We start from the raw sequence: 19,750 nt of genomic DNA on the forward strand, positions 1-19,750 counted from the left end.
CCTCTGTCAAGGCAGCAACATATCCGGTGTAAACGCTGACTAGTTTGACAACCGTAGATCGCTGCCCAAGTCGACCGAGTCGAATAGATGTAACAACGTACTTGCCCGATCATTTGCTGAACGCTATTTGTAGTGTCTCTTCTGTGCGTAAACTTGTATTTATAATAATTTTGTGATTTCGGCGAAGGCGAAAATTTAAATTAAATTGTTACAACTCAGTGTAAACAGCGCGACGACTATACCGCCTTCGTTAGCCGAATTCGCTTGCTGAAGATGGGGCTGTCGACTCTGTGTAAACAGCGAGTCGACTAAGCCTCCTTCGTTCGGCACGGCGAAGTAGCATAATATAATAAGACAACTATGATAACTTCATACAAACGTAGCAGCGCTGTTTCTATGTGTGCATGCCTTCCGCGCGCCGTGTACGAATGCGCACATTCGCATAACCTGCGCACTGCGCTACGCACACTCGCGTTGCATAGCGGGGGCTTTCGCACGCGCCATTACTTTATAGAAATGAAGCGGTCGCACAGTGTTTAAAAAACGACATTAAATAGTAGATGTGTTTATTGTTGTTTGTAGTAGATTGAAAAAGAGTGCCTCAAATTCAAAATTGTTTAGTATTTAATTTCTATTTCATAATATTCTCCATCGTCAAGATACGAATCCGCGATGCTGGAATAAAAATACCAATACGAAAATGCCTACTGCATTCAACAAAGGTTAGTTAAATTTAGCACGAGCATACCACAGTATTCTTACTATTCTTATTTGAAAAAAATAAAGTGTTCATCACAATGAAAACCTTCATTTTTTCAAATTATGTTTACAAAGGTACTACTAAAATAATGATGTAACAACCCTACGCTCGGAGCGAAACACGGCAGCGAAGCGTCGAACAGGCAGGAGATGCCCTGTTTGCTCTTATTATACTGTGGAAGTAGTCTGCGGAAGGCGGCTGTCGACCCTGTGTAAACCACGCCATTACCAAAATGCGTCCATTGTTTGTAAGTATGTAAATTCCTTTACAATATAATATATCATTCGTAGCAAAACATGCAAACTATCGTTTATATTCTAAATTTTGACCAAACCCAGAAGCACAATAACCATCATGTACAATATTTAGTATATAAATGCTATGAAAGCAGAATATGAAAAACTGCCGTCAACAGGGGCCTCCCACGCTGTGACATAGCCACTCGTCAGTCAGAAAAATATACCGCTTCAAGATTTTACATAACAGAGCAATGTTTTAAAGCTTTTTTCTCTTGTTGTCAAGTTGGAGAAAATACAGCTAGTCTTGAATTTACGTCAGCACATTTTCCTTTAAGAACATTTAAACATAAACGACTGGCTTTTCATCGTGACGTTGCATAACATACGGCTGAAAGCCTTTATTCCGTGTTTATTAACAAATAAGTCGCATATTTTTTTATATCTAGCTTCGCAACAAAAAAGTACACATTAAAACAATTTATGTTACGAGGTGTATAAAGTATCTATTTATCAAATTTCAATCATAGTTTTATAAATACTGATGGAAATCATACGTTAACATTATAATCTATTACAAATAATTTAGTTTGATGAATTAATTTGATGTGCGATTCAATTTTTCTAAACAATGTATCATGAATTTTATGAACAAAACTAAAATAGTTTTATTTAAATCTACACATCGGAACTTACTATTTCATGCTTTAAGGAATTTATTTCTCCTCTCTCCAAATATAATTTGCTATGCCCTACACCCTACAGGGTCCATAATCCGCTGTTAACTTAGCTTTAAGCCTTTTCCATCCTTTGTAACATTATGATTAATGTAATAAAGAATTTAATAGAATTTCTGACGATGACGCGCCTGTTCAAATACTTGATATTTTTTATTATAGTACATGACCCATGTGGCGAGCTTTTGGAAGAGACCTATGTCTAATATTCCGCTGAAATGATGATGATGATTATTATTATTATTATTATTACAGACTAAGAAATACGAGCAAAGCACTGTAATGTAATTCATTGCGTCTTTCAGTTTTCTTTATACCCACGCAAAATTATAAATATTTCAATTTTACTTTATTTTTGTTAAGTGTTTTCAGCTGTTCTCTCTATATTTTACTGAATAAATCATAATGAACCATTGTGTTTAGAATAAATGATAGTAACTTATCATTACACCGAGAATTTTCTCATCGAGGTTCGTAATGAGTATTTCAGATTGCTATAATTAATTGATTTCAGTGAGAATCCGCGGCTGTTGCACATTTTTAACAAAAGTAGGGTCATCTGCTTTCGACTGTAGTACGCAAAGTCAAAGTCAAAGTCAAAGTCAAAGATTATTTATTCCATAGGTAAAATAAATTTACACTTGAAAACGTCACATTTAAACTACTGCTCGTTCACTACACTGACCTCCCTGAGAAGAACGAGCAAGAAACTCTAGGGATTGCTCTTTTCAAATAAACTTAAATGCTATGGAATAAATACACTTTGAATCAAATTTGTGTGGATTCTGGAGCCGTGTCGTCTTTTCATACATCTTTATCTAACACGTAGTCAATTTTGTAGTATGATTTTTCGATCAAAATATTTTTAATGTAGTTTTTAAACTTAGGAAATGATAAACTTAATATATGCTCCGGAATCTTATTGTAAAAACGTATACAGTTCCACATAAAAGGGTTGTGACCTTGGTTAAACGAAATCGTGGTACCGTGAGTTTGGACTTAGCTCTAAGGTTAATATTATGGATATCTTCTTTGTTATTGAAATTATGTATATTTTTACGGGCATATAAAACATTTGAGTAAATGTACTGTGATGTCATGATACCAGTCTCCTTAAACTTTTCTCTGAGAGAAACCCGAGAGCCTAGACGGTACACAGAACGAATCGCTCGTTTTTGCAATTACAAATTTGTTTTGAATATCTGCCGCTTTACCCCACATGAGAATCCCGTAGGACATTATACTATGGAAGTAACTAAAGTAAACTAGTCTAACAGTACTAACATCAGTAAGCTCACGTATTCTGCGGACTGCGTATGCAGCGGAGCTTAATCTGCTGGCCAGGGAAGATGTATGTGGAAACCATTGAAGTTTACTATCTAAGGTCACTCCCAACAAGACTGCTTTATTAACAAGGTCTAACTTTTCTCCGTTTATTTCTATGCTTGGACTAGTCGATTTTACGTTAGGTAATTCAAATTTAACACATTTTGTCTTCTTGGCATTAAGCAATAAATTGTTAGCAGTAAACCAATAAACTACCTTAGAGAGGGTATCATTAATATGGTCATAGTTAATGTCATGTCTGTCTGTTTTAAAAATCAAGGATGTGTCATCAGCAAACAACACTATTTCGCAATGGTCTTTAACAAAGAATGGCAGATCATTAATATAAATCAGAAATAAGAAAGGTCCAAGTATTGAGCCCTGCGGAACACCCATTTTTACCGGAGAACCCAAAGAAGTCACTCCATTAATTTATGTCTACTTTCTGAATTCTACCATTGAGATATGACGAGACAGGTTTCGACGCCTTGCCATTTACACCGTAATGTTCCAGCTTCCTAATAAGAGTAATGTGTATCATGGGTTTGCGCACAAATGTATATCATGGATTTTCTCCTATATATATACTACTGCTACTATATGCTACTGAACCAATACAAATTCTTTTCTTGCAATGGAATGCTACAATTCCACATTTTTAACAAAAGTAGGGAGTTGCTTTCTACCGTAGGTCACAAAAGTATGTGTTAAGTTTAGTTATCATAGTTAAGTTTTTCCAAAACTACTGAAACGGTTCATATAAATTTTTTACAATGGATTGGAAGAATTCCAAAAAAGAATCTTAATTATTTTGGTATGTTGCAATTAAGATTATAGTACCGTCCAAGTCGCTTTTATAACCGATTTCAAAAAAAAGGAAGTGGTTCTCAATTTGACTGTTTTTTTTTTTTAATGTGTATACATTGACCTACCAATTGTGTATATTACTTGCTTACTTTGACATTTGTGAACGTAGCAATTTTAAAGAAAATAACTTCACCTTTAAGGATGGCAAATTACGGGATGAATCCGGTTTGTTGGATTTCACCCAACTTCTGTTAACCAATTTCAATAAAATTTGGCGATTAGATGCAATTCTACAAACTCTTGAGGTGTTTTTTTTAATAATACTCGTTAATCTTTACAGTTAGGTTTTTGCAAAAAATAATAATAAATAATAAACTGCAATAACAAACATAGGAATCAAATACGGTTTTTAGATATAAAACACGCATATTTCCCGGAGCACAAAACCCGGTATCAAAAGGCTTGCTCAGACGAAATTTCACATATTGGATAACTTTTATTAATAATCTTTTAGAGCGTTCTTAAAAAGCGAACTTGAGAGGAATAACACGCAAAATTAAATATTATACAGTTTTTCAGAGCATAGAAGCGTAGTATGTATTTTTATAATTATTCTACTAACTACTACTACTAAGAAGTACACTAAGCAAATAATAAAATTAAAAACTTACACAATGTTATTTTGTGCAATGTTAATTTCTTGTTTGTAAGTATTCCGTTTTTGAATTGCATTTTATAAAAACCAGGCGATGAGCAATTGGAAATACTTAATCCTTTGAAAAATCGTTTATGTAGTCTAGTCGTAGTAGTGTAGTCGAGTACTTGTGTCCGTAACCGGTTAGGCCTAACACGAAAGGGCGCGAGAGCGACATAAACCGCGAGGTACTGCTACTCTGGCATCGCTTTATGTCGCTCTCGCGCCTGTCGCGCCCTATCGTGTACGTAACTCTAATGAAAGCATAATAGGTAGACAAAACTTCTAAAATTAGTTTTTCTTGTGAATAACTACAATTACGGTTTACTTGTGGCATAAATAAAAAAAACTTATGTGGTGTGCAGAACCCAGGTTGGGTACCCACACACAAATATACATCAGTATTTTTTTAGAATATCAAGTGATGGGATGAACAAGTCGTGCGCCTGGTGGTAAGTGGTCTGTCCATAACAGTTGCAGTGCCAGTCAGGGCTTTAAATCAGAAAGATCTGAGGAGCACTACAACTGCGCCCATCATCTTGAAACATAAGTTGACAAGTCCCATGTGCTTGTAATTTCACCCTTACCCTTCAAAACTTTAACACAGTAATGCTCACATTACTGCTTGGCGCCAAAAATAGGTAAGGTAGCAATACTATTAAAATTTATGCTGAAATATTGAAAAATTGTAAACGTTTCCCGATTATATTATTTAATTGTAAGTAAGGAAATCTGTATTTTAGGCACACAAAATTAAAAGCTCCAAGAAAAAGAAGTAGCAGAAAATCCTTTAGGTCCTTTAGATTAAAGTGGAATATAAACAGAGGGTATTAGAAAGTCTCACTTTTCGAGGTCATAGGTTTTCGCGATTGTTACACATTGGAAATGAAACTATATTTCCGGATTTAAATCGCGTATGTTTGTTTTTTGAAACAAACCAACGTTTCGGGCCCTTTATGGGTCCCATGGTCACAGTTGAGTCAACCATTTTAATTTCCTAAGTGTTACCTTCTTTACCTGTGCCTATTTTCCACTTTAGAATTTTATCACGTTGAACGGCTGCTGCAGAATATACAAGGTTTAACACAGCAAGGACAATATTGCAAAATGTCACGAAAATGCGTGCTGAAAAAGGACCCGAGCACCACACGGCGCGCATCTTACACGATCCAGCTTAAATTAACCAAGATGAATGTTAGATTCGTGGGAAGGTAGAGGCTTTGTCCCAGTTAGTATCTACACTATCGGTTAAACATAAATCCCTATTTGCTGTGTACTCACAAAAGGGCGCGGAAGGACGGACCACAGTATATTGCCTTAGTCAATACTACAAGAAAAGTCGTAAGCCGTAATTGATCTATAGAGTACTTAATGGAAATCGATTAGAAGAGACATTCAAATCCAAATTCATTTATTTCTTTGTGATACAAAGGTTACAAAAGGTGTTACAAAAAGTTCATATAGAATCGCTGTGGTCTTCCGTACAGTAAGTATACAACGTTTCGTTTTTTTTTTTTCATGCCATCACATAAAATAACATTAGTCACAATACTAAATTAAACAAAATGTCAAAAATTAAAAAGAACATAAACAATATACAATGTCAATTTTAAATGAAGTCTCTAATATTGTAGAACGTCATTTTATTAAGGTAATTAAATAACATCGTCGCAAACTCTATAGCATTATTGCAATTCCGAGCAGTTTTGAAACATATTTACATTCCATTGATATGACCTTGGTCTACCACGCCTTAAACACCGTTCTAAAGTAGCCTGCTTATCGGTGTTCAACAGGCTACATCCCGGAAAGTGTGCGATGGAATTGCACGATTTAATTCCGCCTTCCCCTTTCCATCTTCGGGGGACTAGACGTAGGCTGGGATTCCACGCCTATGTTGTGGATAGGTATTCCAAGGATTCGCAATAAACGTTTCTATTCCACATTTATATGGAATCGAAAATCACCTTTTCATGGCGAGAATGAATAGGCGTTATTTAGGAGTGCATGCTACATCGTTGACCTCATCGTCTCTTTCCATCAGGTGAGATAGAGGTGGAATGCGCGCTTACTTTTTTGTAAAAAAAATTACCACTCTGCTCCATGTGACATCTCGAAGACGCAAGACTTGCGCTAGAATACCTAATCGCGCGAAGAAAAGTAAGTTATACAGGTTATCCCACAAGGTTATCCAGTGTAAGTTCATTTCATCGTCGACCTCGACTAACTGAATGTAGATTGCGAACCCACTCATTTTCAATTATAAAAAAGTCGTATCAATTGAAGAAGTGATTTACAAGTTTCATTTCAAACCAGAAGATACTAGCTGGCTGGACTTTCATTTGTACGCCGAGTCGTCGAGCAAAATCAATAGCTGAGTGATTTATCGCTTGACCGGCAAACAGTCGTACATCACCGCATTCTCATCACAGACCTATGCCATTTAAATATTGCTAGAAGTTCCAATTTGTAGTTCACTGGCATAACAAACTGGACTTTAATTAAATTAATCTATCAAGCTTCTGTAATACGGCCACATATACAAAGTGGCACCTTGAGGAGAGAGGTTTAAAGAACGAACGATATTAGTCAATAACTTATCTATGCTTAAATAAAGTTATAAAATTTCACATACACATAATTTGTTTCATGTAGGTACTTCGTATTATTTTTATGACTTTCACGTGATAAATGCACTTTTGACGTATGATGACTTGTGGCTTTATTATACCAAGGGTACGAAATCTTTGCTGTAATCATTGTGCTTGATAGCCTCTGATGGAAACAAGTTTCATTATCACTTTTAACAACATCTTGTTTATTTCAATCACATTTATTTTTCAACGCACAATAATTCTATGCTATTCGCTAACGCACACAGTAACACCAAGTCCCACGTGACAATGAATAGCAGTAAAAAAGGCCACATATGCTAAATGACAACTTTTTTTAGAGAGAGATTTTATGAACGAACGACACGAACGTAAAATAGGAGAGTTCCAAAATTTCACGAATACACAATTTGTTTCATTTAGTTCGTGTTATTTTTACCTGTGATTTCAGGTAAGTAAGATACCAAGATTTCGTTTAATTTTCAAAATGTTTGCATATTTTTTCTTTCTTTTTAATTATTCTGTTTTACTTTGTAATGAGTCAACACAACATACATCCTGACGGCAAGGATCTTCTTTCTGCTTACTCGTAATGATAAATTTAAGTTTACATTTAATTTTCGTCGTTTATTTAGGTATTTTTTATATTTTATTTCTCTTCTAATTATTTGCTTTTGCTTAAGGACATCCTCAAAATAAGGCAAGGTCAAAAGAATCAAGAATAATACAGGTATATGGAAAATGAGGGGTAGTATGCTAGCGGTAACGTAGTTGCTTCTCGATTTAGAAATCGACAGTTCGAAGCCCGTCCAGTAACGCATGTACTTTAATTTCTAAGTTGTATATATTTACAAAAAGGCGTGAAGTATATGTATGTATGTATGTATGTATGTACATTTATAATACATAATAGTAGCAGTAGAGCTTATTGTGAAAGAGTTCGTCCTGTGAAGTAATGCCACCTTACCTTTTTCTACCGCCAAACAGTAAAGTGAGCATTATTGAGTCTCGTTTTTGAAAGGTAGTAAGGCAGCAGTAGGTAAGGTGGCAGTACTTCCTTGAACGAACTCTTTCACAAGGAACTCTACTGCTACTAATTTGTGTATATGTAATGATTATTTACATTGAGAGAATAATTTGCTCTTATTTTTTTAATAAGATATTTTCAAACAATCGGAGTAGAGTTGAAAACAAATTTTAAATGAACATTGCTCCGATAATTTTGTCTTGTAATCTTTCCAAAAAATTTCCAAATAGGAAATGAAAGAAGTTGAGAAATGTATTTCTTATAAATTCTTTGCTTTTCAAAGAAGGCGGCAAACTGTAGAACTTCAAACAATTCAACAACACAACATGAATTAAATTATTAAATTCTTTGCTTTTATTTCTTTTTTCAAATTTAGAAAATTAATTAACAGTAACTTTTAACTTCATCGCCCCAATTCACAGCTTTATAGGCTAAAGGTAAAAAAGACCTTTAGCCTATAGAGTTATGAATTGGGGCCATCAAGTCCCTTAAGTGCCAAATAGTAATTTTTACTATTAAAGAGAATGAGGCTCCTAGTTAGATATTTAAAATCATTAAATAAAAAACAAATGACGATAAAAGTTAATTTTAAAAGACTGAGTGATTTTTGGCTTTTTAGCATATTTGTAAAAGCACCTAAATTCCAAAATGTTTTGAAGGTCCTGTACCTGTTACCAATAACATAATTGTTAAATGTGAAAGAGACGATCATTTAAAACCAAAATATAAAGAAAATAATAAATTAATTACAGAGGAATGTACAAAAAATTTTGAAATTAACGTATTTTCGGTTTAGGACCAAGGCTCAATTTGTACTGCGGCGGAACGTAATGGAAGCAAATGTTTGTTACGATATTGTACATAGTATAATAAACGCATGCTCGAGAATGCTCGCGCATTCCGCAAGAGATTTTGGCTCTTATCCAGTTTGTACGTTACACAGTTGATCATAAAGTTCATTACACTATAACAATATCGTTACAAAAAAGCACTTCCATGCCGTTCCGCCGCAATATAAATTGAGTCTAAGCATCTTAAGCGACGTCAAACTCTTTCTATTAGGGTCGGCGTACCTTTCATGTAGTTACGACAAATATGTCACATTCCGGGAGTTCACGATACGTGAGAAAGCATTGAGCGAATAATTCCATAATATAAAAACGACTCTTAGGTATTGTATTGTACTATAATATACATACATATAAAACCAATTGTGATCCAACGAGAGAAGTTCTTTTGTCGCATGAAAATCGTTAAAACGAACTACGTGAAACAAATTATGTATACATATGTGAAATTTTCCAACTCTGTAATTTAAACATAAAATAGATATCGTCGAATAACGTTCATAGAAACTTTAGGCCTTGTTCCTGAAAAATTGCCATATTGCAGATATGGCCATATGACAACAAGGATTCGAAATAAATTAATATGATTTTTTTAAGATAGCAAGTCACGGGACAAAGAAGTCGTACACCTAGTGGTAAGCGACACGCCTGTCCATAGCAGTTGGAATGCCGTTCAAAACTATACATAACAAAGATCTGAGGGGCACTACGAAGTTACGGGCAAAACCTTGAAAGGTGACTTAACCTAATCAAAATTAGATGTTAAATTTTGAAGAACAGCTTTACAATCCATTGATGTCAACAAGTTACCCAGAAAGTGTCATAGACTTGAGCACATTTCGAGATGCGAAATTAAAAATGAGACAAGGTTATTTTGCAAGCAAATTGTAGGCTTATTCACGAATTCGTTATATTCAATTTTATGCTATGATATTTGAGCGTCTATTTCAAATAACTTAAATTAGCAGGTGGTTGGTTTTGTAGTCGAAATAGCATTATATCATATACTCAATAACTCATGCCCGTAAACATGTAAGATTTTGGAAGTTCAAATCTCTCGAATGTTTCTCGATTATGTTTTGTAGAACACAGGGATGGTTTTAACATTTGAATTGTCACAATTCTTTTGTTTACGTCGTCTGTCTCTACTGAACAAAGCAAATGGTCTCCAAGCAACCCGTGCTTGCCCCTCCGGCTGAGCACTGTGGGCTACTTCGTCACATTCGTATAATCTGGCGATGCATTCGCGTTGCATAGTGTGGTTCCAAGCACCTTTCTTACGACATAGAGGCCTACGGTGGCGAGTTAACTCTACGTACATATCCAATTAACCAGTCTTTTGACGAGTGATGTTTTCTAGACAAACTTAAAATCGTAATAATCAAATCTATCCTTAAAAAAGATGGAAAACAACACGAGCCTCATATTTACAGACCTATTGCTCTCTTACCAACAATTTCGAAAATCTATGAAAATTGCTTGGACCGAATCTATAAATTTCTGGACAAGTAAAGCCAATGTCAAATAACCGGCTTCATTCGCGTCAGACATCTTTAAATTTGGTCGAGTTTTACATATTTGACAGTAATTGTTACGGACGTATGTTGGACGACGAACGAGAGTGGACACCCTGGCCTGGGTACGATATGGCATATTGTTATTTGGCCATAGCACTGACTCACATGAACTTTTTATGGACCAAAAAAAAAATGTGTACGAATACTCGCTAACATCCCCCAAAGGAAGAGCTCCAAGCCACATTTCATAAACCTCCATTTATTTAACCTTGCCCTCTCTATATATTCTAGAAGTCGCTACATTTGTTCTAAATAATTTCGGTGTATTCGAATTTAATAAGAGTGCACGACAAATTAATCCTCCCAGAATCGATTCTGGAAATAATTAAAAAGGTCCATATTAGAGATCTATACAAACGTATAATAAAATGTCCAATAATATATATATCTACACTTGTCGTATTATATATGTACTATGCATGAAAATCATAAAAATAATAATTAATAATTAATAATTATTTAATCATAAAGAAGTTATCTGTTTAGAATCTTTTCAGAATTGGAATATAGAATTTAAAAAAATCTTTAAACCCATGTCCTGAAAAGTTACGCCCGTTAGTCACGACAAGGTTGTGAAATGTTGAAGTGTGGGAAAATTCTTTGACATCATCAGTACCATGGTCATGACCATACCATCTAATTTAACCAGCGTAATAATATAATTTCCACAGAACACCGTGATATATAGTATATCCTACATTGCGATGCGATGATCAAACATTATTCTCACTTACCCAAAACGTCAGTAGCGAGAGCCAATGTCCATTTTAAAAAATAACCTTCAGTAATATATGAAGTGCTCGTTGTATTTAGCACCTTTTCAAACTGGAACTTTTTCAAAACCTTAAAACAAAATTGAAAACGGAACTTCCGGAAACGAAATTTGTTAAAACGTTATTTTTTTAATTTTAATTAGGTACGGTTTTTTTAAATATAAATCTAGTAACGTTTTGTAAAATCACCATTGAGAAATAAAAAATAGATTTTTCGAGAGTTGTGACACGGTTGTCAATTATGTTGTCGAAAATGTGGTATTTCCGAGGTATTTTCGTATAATAGAGCAGAGGAGGTGCAGCGGGGGCCTTCGGGGTGAAGCCGGTAATTGCAGGCTAGCCCTTAACTTGGTTTGGGTAATTTCATAGAGCCTCGGGCACCCTCCGCCTTGGCCGGACTCCGTCAGAGATATTCCAGGAACAATTTCAAATATTTAGAAGGAACATTTTAAATATGTCCTGTAGTATAATTTTCGCTAGCATTTTGTGTTATAATTCCGTATAAGTATGAAAACACTGTAGAAACAAATTTAAGAAACATTAAAGTTAACTGAATTACGTTCAAATCGATTCGTAATATCAAAATGTTTAAAGCACCACAATATTGACATGTTTTTTAAATGTAATTGAATACAATTACGCAACTTGCACTTGGAGTCTGTTTCTAACTTTCGAGATATTGGGCGTGTAAAGTTTTTTTTTCTCAAACATGCTCGAAAATGTTTGCATTACTTTCAAAAAACCAATACGAAAAGGAAAATTTATGGACCATGCGTCTACTTTCCGGCCAAGGCCTGCAAAGTAAGTATGAAAATCCGTTACTGTCCTCTTCTGTAAACTTTTAAATTTACCTACTAATAATGAACTATGTAAACAGGCAAAAGAAAAACTCATACAGCCAAATGCCCAGTGTAAAAAAAAATGAAAATGATGATAACATTTAAACTAAAGTATTTTGGTATTCCTTTGTTTTTTCAGATTTTTTTGTATTTTGGTCGTGAAAAGTGAGAAGAGCGATAACGAAAATACAGTAATAGATACACATTCCAACACATCATCAGACGTTCAGCAGACTACTATTAATGTGCCTAGAAAAAAAACATTTTCTTTTTTAGCAATTGCTCTAAAGGACTATCCACACACATCAGGGCGGTGCTCGGGACGTGGACGGGACGTGCTAGTTTGTATGAACCGCGGGCCCGTCCCGGCGTCGGTCCGGACACGAACATGTGTGAACGAGTTCATACAAAATTTACGCAACGATATTTTCTTGAGCCCCTGACGGAACACTGCCCTTCCACGTCCCGGGAACGTCCCGGATATGTGTGGATAGACCTTAACACGTCAAATATTACTTTTTATATTTTTTCACTTTTTCTATTACACTCCTTCCTCTCTTTAGCCTGTTCCTTTCTTTCCTTTCCTCACATTGTTGGACAAAAATTCTATACAAGCTCAGCAGGAACGGGGGTTCCTTAACTCCTATTAATACAAGGCCTCGCTGGTGCTCGTCCTTGTAACTCGTACTCGTCCAGCAATCCCTTACTTCCCGGCCTCTGCAATAATGTACTATTTTTGTTTAACTACAAAACTGAAACTAAATAATATATAAAAAACCGATTAGAGGGGGTGGTAGATCTCATTTCGCTGATACTATATATGTTACTCGTAATAACTCAATTCGTTAAAAATGTCGATTACGTTGTCTGTGATAAGGACGGCAGTAATGTAGAAAGTAACAACCCACTTTTTTAATTTTAAGGCATCTAGATGTATTACACGTAGAAAAACTTTTTAACTTCCTGTGGCTTAAAAACGGATTGTCGAATTTTACAAATTACGTACCCATGATTGGAATGATTATGTACTTTGCACATTGATTCTATTGTTGTCCATTTCTGAGGGTAAGTTTCAAGGAACTTTTATTGGAGTTAGCACCCCACTTAAATTTAATTCTTTTATCGGTGAATATCCCGGACGTCACGTGTTTTGAATTGGGTCCCTTTATTATATGTCTTTGGTGGGATTGATTTTTGGCCTACACCCTGACTCTTTTGGAAAACATGATCTAACCCCTCTCAATTGAGGATACGGTATCCAACAGTGAGACATAGGTATGTATGAGTTAAAGATATAGATAAAAATAATAATACTAGTACCTATACCAAACAACCACACCAAGTACCTGGTCTTAAACTAAAGAATTTTCTGTACCATGAATACCAGAGCAGAGAAACCAGACCAGAACCAATTTGAAGAAGTTATTTGCCAAATTGGTCGAATCGAACCTGGGACCTTCTCATCTCGTGTCCACTCTGCTAACCATTGGGCCACCGAGGTTGTCAAAAGATGATGTGTAATTTGCGAAAGAGTTCGTCCAGGGAAGTACTGCTACATTACCTATTTCTGCCGCCAAGCAGTAATGTTAGCATAGTTAGTAATGTTAGTCGAAGGGTAAGGGTGCTGGTGAAAGTACAGGCATATGGGACTTATGAACTTATGTCTCAGGGTGACGGGCGTAGTGGCAGTGCCCCTCAGATCTTTGCGATTTAAAGCTCTGACTGGCACTGCAACTGCTATGGACAGGCGTGAAGCTTACCATCAGGCACACGACTTGTTCGTCGCGTCACTTGATATTAAAAAAAATGTCACTCAATTGAATAATAGGTATTCACTTTTTTTTTACATTACAACATTCTATTAAAGGCATTCTTATTTGTTTTTGTCTCGGGGAACTATTTTCTCAGTCTTTTCCCAGGGCGTTTTTCCTAACTGGTTATGATAAGCAGAATGCAATAAGTGTAATGACAGATTTACGAGAACACTGCATTTTATGATCCTCTTTACAGGGGATGTGGGGATCGAGATTGAATAAACGTTTTATTGGATACTATTTATATTTACTGGGTATCCAACATTCATAAAGAGTTAGAAGGCACAGATACCTTGTTCACAATTAAGGCGCTATCTCGAAATTCTTAATAAGACACCTTTGAGTATATAAGAGATTGAGAGAGAGAAATAGATGGCTAATAGCTTTCGATTAAAATTAAATAAAATGTAATTTCGCGCAACATCTACAGAAAAATATTAATAAAGCGTCACTTATCATAACCTAATTGTAAAACGTAACTCCGTTGAAAATAAAAAAATATTCTAAATTTAATTTGAATTACGGAATAAAACGAAGACGCCCAATAATCCAGCAGCTATTTCAGTGTTCAATGCTACAAAGAAAATATGATATAATTGTAAGTTCCAAAAAACCGTTACCTGTATTTGACTATTGTTAAGTGTAAAAATGGCGAAATTTCTCCAGATATCCCAAATGGTCACGTGTTACATATGTACGTGAGGGACACGAGGAAAAAATGTAATAACAGAGCAGAACACAGTAATAAAAAGAATTTTTATATCATTTCATTCCAATGAAAATCGTCGAACGAGATCAAAGATGACGTCGTTGTTCAACCTCTGATGATTTATTTATTAAAAAAAATCAACAGCTTATTATACATACTATAAGTCTTGCTAAGTCACTAACAGATTTCTAGAATATACACTTCCGGACACATAATTCGAGCCACCACGCATTTTCGGTATTAAGTGCCCACGCATTTTCAGTATTAGTAGCTTAAACAATGTTTGATTGATCAAAAAGTATTATGCAATTTTGAAAATAGTAAGTATACTAAACGTCTTTTCCATAAGTCCTTATTGAGAATTTGGATTTGCAAAACTGGGGAAATTTTTTTTCGATAATAACACTATTTTTGTTTTCTAGCCCTTTACGACAAAAATGCGAGGTGGCTCGGTTTATACGTCCGGGAGTATATTTTGGAATTAACTGAGGATGAACAGAATGTACAAGTAAAGTGTGTAATATAGTTAATCTAAAACAATTTTTTGACAGAGAAAGAACAAAAAGAAACAATAAAATCATAAGATAATATTCCATACGTAATAAAATTCTGGAGTTAGGGTGTACGTGTACGAAAGGGGGCACTATGAAAACGAGACTTAAATTACTTTTAAAATGAAGTTATTAAGTTATAGATTAGTTTTAGTATTTATTTCGGATAGATTAGATCTAAATAAACACTTTTTGTTGTTATAATTTTTTGTCTACGCCTTATAATTTCCGAAAAAATTAAACAGAAATATTGTCATTTACTAAGGCTTCAGGACTTAAAAAATTCTCATTAATTTTTTTGTTATAATAAAGTTACTTTGTATTTAATGTTTCTCCTCTACCTGAAGAACAATATATTTAAACACAAATATACTAGAAAGCAATTCAAAAAATCATTAGCAATTTTATTTTAAATAAAAGTACACACACAACGTCACTGACTTTGCGATACATTCCCTAGTACCTACCATTTTTAATTGTTTGGATATCAAATCCGAATAGGTTTATCTATACTCAACGAACATTCCCGTACACATAATTACCATAAACAATAAAATAAATAAAAAAGAATAATAATATATGGCCAGTGTGCTTAAATTAAACTTTTTTTAGTGTTTCTTTAAATACGTCTATGAGTGTAGTCTTAGTAAGTAAAACCTAAAGAGATAAAAAAACTTTGTTATTTAATGCAATTTTCGTATCTAAATACAAAACTCAAATTTTCCACAGGGCTAAGTTAATAGGACAAAAATGGATTTCAAGTGGTACATTATTCAATCAATGGGTACAAACAAGTTAGATAAAAAAAATATTAATATAATCAGTGGCAAAGTGATACATGAGGTAATAATTGCACAATTCTTGTTTATCAGTCGTGGTACTAATCATGACCTTAACAATATACCACTATCAGCTAAAATCGACGACTGCATAATACATATTATAGTACTGTAGAGAGAGTCGTAGCTTAGGTTAGCGTGAGGCACTTTTTAAAGACAAACCAGGACGGTATCCATGAATAAAATATTTATTACGTATTTTCAGATCGAAGCCTATTCTAGTACAATGGGACAGTTACTACACATTTGGGAGGCGCATAAGAGAATTGCGGGATGGGGATCTTTGCGCACCTATGGCGAATCCAATGCAATCCCGGAGGCGGCAACTGCAGTACATAGAACGCCAACCTAGAGCTTCCGGCCAAGAGCTTGTTGGATGCTCAAGATAAGTGTATTGCACAATGCTTGTTTATCAGTTGCAATATTGAGCATGACTTTAGAGTCAAATCGACGACTGCATAACGCACAGACCTTCAAAAAACCAGCCAAGAGCGTATCGGATGACCATGATAATGTTACGCTAAGCAATTTATAAAAAAAGTTTTAAGATCTGTTAATCTGCCGCCGTTAGTTGAAAGGGCGCATATGACTTTTAAAAAAATGATTAGTAAAAAACCGATCTGTCACTATTTTTTTCCATGTCGTGTGTACGTTGAGTATGTACGAAGTTACAGCAAAAGTAGTTTTTTCAAATTTCATTTCTTTAAATTTTATTTTCTCGGTTTTAGTTTTTGTCACAAGCGCTCTTTCAACAAACGGCGGCAGTAATGGTATTTTTTTTAAATTCACTAAGTAGTCCTTGAAATTTCTATTGTAAGTACAAATTAAAACCTTAATTATTTTGGACTCAAATACGTCAACACAATATATATGGGATATATTTATATATATATTTTAAAGGGGATGTTTAAAAATCGAATTCGACAGCGGATAATCTCGAGAGTATAGCAATTATCGAACAAGACTTCCAGAGACATTTTTACATATTTTTACTGTCTTTTTAATAGACTATCATATGACTCAATAAGGCAGGTGCTTTTGGTTTGTGTTTTTTGTTTTCCTTATTTCCTTTTTTTATTTTTCTTTCATTTCTGTTTTTCGGTAAACGACGCTAAATATCATGGCTATTTATTTATATGTGCGAGTAAAAAGACTGTGCTTATAGGTACACAAACGTACTAACATAAGATATAAAATCTAAAATAGTTTTTTAACTAAGTGACTTAAATCTGAAGTTTCTAAATTCCCGAGACTGAAAACATACACCTCAAAGATTATCGAGGTTATCGAAATTTCTAGTTAGTAGTTAAAAGTTCCAGTCATAAGTAATATCAATTAACATTAAAGCTACGTCTGCCCATGTCCCTGATTATCACTCTTCACGACATGTGCAGGAAACAGACTGGTTATCGTATTTCGTACTAGACGATACGAGGTCAAGAAAGAACTATTTTATCTCCATTTTCAACGGCGGTGAAAGGGATATCACGTTACCTAGTCGACTTTTGATAAAGAAACAAGACAATACGTTTCGCCGCTCATCTAGAGATCTGTCATATTACATGATAAAGTTGGTGAATAATTAATACAGAAAATAAGTCATTTTTCATTGTTATGTCTGCCTTTTGTATTTCAAAAAAGAAAATGGTGGCAGCATTACAGATGTAGAAGTGAGGAGATAAGATGTACATAATATGTGGCTTACCCACATACTTTTTTTTACTACCTGTCAGAAATGCCTATACTCCGTTCAACCATTTATTTTACTTTTGACAGCTCGAGTACTAACCAATTAGTGACGTCCTAATGCGTTACCGATTCCATATGTGTTCGACTTATCGGAACTTACCCTGACGATGCATAGCTGAAATATCACTAAACAATTTCAATATTCTAAAACTGGGTTTTATTTTTATAACATCTCCAAAAATTGTTTCTATTACTTAACCGCGTTGTAGTTATCGGACGGCAGTATTACGTTTAGAACGTAATTTGTTTCATGTAGTTTGTATTATTTTTGAAAAATAAAGCCACATTTTAAAGCGTCATCACACGTGCTTTATTATACCAAGGGTACGATTATGTTAATTAGTACGTATAGTACATTTTTAAGAGTTTTAGAACACGGTAAAAGCATTAGCATGCCATTAAACAATCACGGTGACAAAGCGGCTAGCGCTGTGGACGATTCCCGTTGGGCCCGATTCGGGAGATGAATTTTTCTAAATTTGGTTCTAGGTCTTTGGGTCTGGGTGTTCTGCCTTGGTGTCACTTATAAAGTACTAGATAACCACATCATTTTCGCTCTGGTACTCAATCCCCTAAACTAGAGTTTGTAGGCAAGTAATACTGTAAATAACTGCTGGGAATTGATATTCGATTATTTTTATGTGAAATTACTCCACTAGTTTGTTATAATTATTAATACAAAAATTGGACACTCACAAATAATCTCTTCGATCCGGCCGAACTCCATGTTTATTACAGGGACAGTTCTAAAAACGGGAAAAATTTTGCTATTTCAGATCAAAATCTATTTTGAGAAAATGTTGGTTCTGTTTCCCCAGTATATATCTTCTTCTTGTCGTATCGATATATACCGGTGTACATTATACTATTGTGGTAGAACTTATCTATGGCGAGTGTTAAGGCACGCAAGGCACGATGTAAGGTGAACAAAAAGCCGGCTTTAGTGCTTTCTAAGAAAAAAATGGTACGTCGTGTGAGGAGACTCAAATAAATGTGTGATTATAATAATATGAGCACGATTTTCTTAAAAAAAGACTTGTCCATGTTAGATAAATAGTTAACTCGTTTATTTACTGAATCACAGTATATTACAAACAAGCTAAGAACATAAGCACAATAGTTCAAATAAAAAGGCAACTCTAGGGTTGACGGTATGGATAGAGTTGAGTGTACTGCGTCAGCGAAAATATCTTTAACTCAGCATTATGCAGCTGTCCCGTAGAACTACGTCGCTGATGACTCTGTCAGGTCCTAAGGAGAGCTAGTATAAAAGAAGTAATACAGAATAGAGAACCAATACGGTGTCAGAATGTGAGTATGTACTTATAATATGAACTATATAAATAAATAAGTAATTATAATAAGCTACAAAAGATAGAAAAGGTAATTGGTACGATAAAAGGATTACAGGTGTATGTGTGTAGTAGGTAATGAGTTGTGTGGTTGTATTATCGTAGTTATTGGTATTTTGCTTAGAGCTGTGTTTCTGTGTGTATAGGCATATAATAAGTAGATTTATAATACTAAAAATAACTTTATTTTCATTTCAAAAATCATGGTAATGTTGGAGTCCTCTAGTAAGTAAAATATATCTGTGTCAAAGGGCTCCGCTCTTCCACAACTAGAAAATCAGATACAATATTATTAAAAAAAAATTTTTTTTAATTTGAAAATATTACGTGAAACTCAAAATATAATTTAGATATTAGATGAAACGTAACTATTACAAAGAATTTGTTCAAAATATGTCTATCGATGTGTGTCAGTGTACATGCGTTTCTCTCTGTATCTCTTTCTCTATCTCTCTATGTGTTAGTGTCTCATTAGTGTGTGTGTGTGTGTGTGTGTGTGT

General features: G+C 34.6%; 1 protein-coding gene across 3 annotated transcripts in view; it reads right to left on the reverse strand.

Moving 5' to 3' along the window:
* Positions 1-19,750, reverse strand: part of LOC113232721 (diuretic hormone 45) — a 170,909-nt gene that overhangs the window by 119,373 nt on the left and 31,786 nt on the right. The gene's annotated exons all lie outside the window — the stretch shown is intronic.

Source organism: Hyposmocoma kahamanoa, unplaced genomic scaffold (assembly GCF_003589595.1).
Source record: "Hyposmocoma kahamanoa isolate Upper Pololo Valley unplaced genomic scaffold, ASM358959v1 78, whole genome shotgun sequence".
Taxonomy (NCBI): domain Eukaryota; kingdom Metazoa; phylum Arthropoda; class Insecta; order Lepidoptera; family Cosmopterigidae; genus Hyposmocoma; species Hyposmocoma kahamanoa.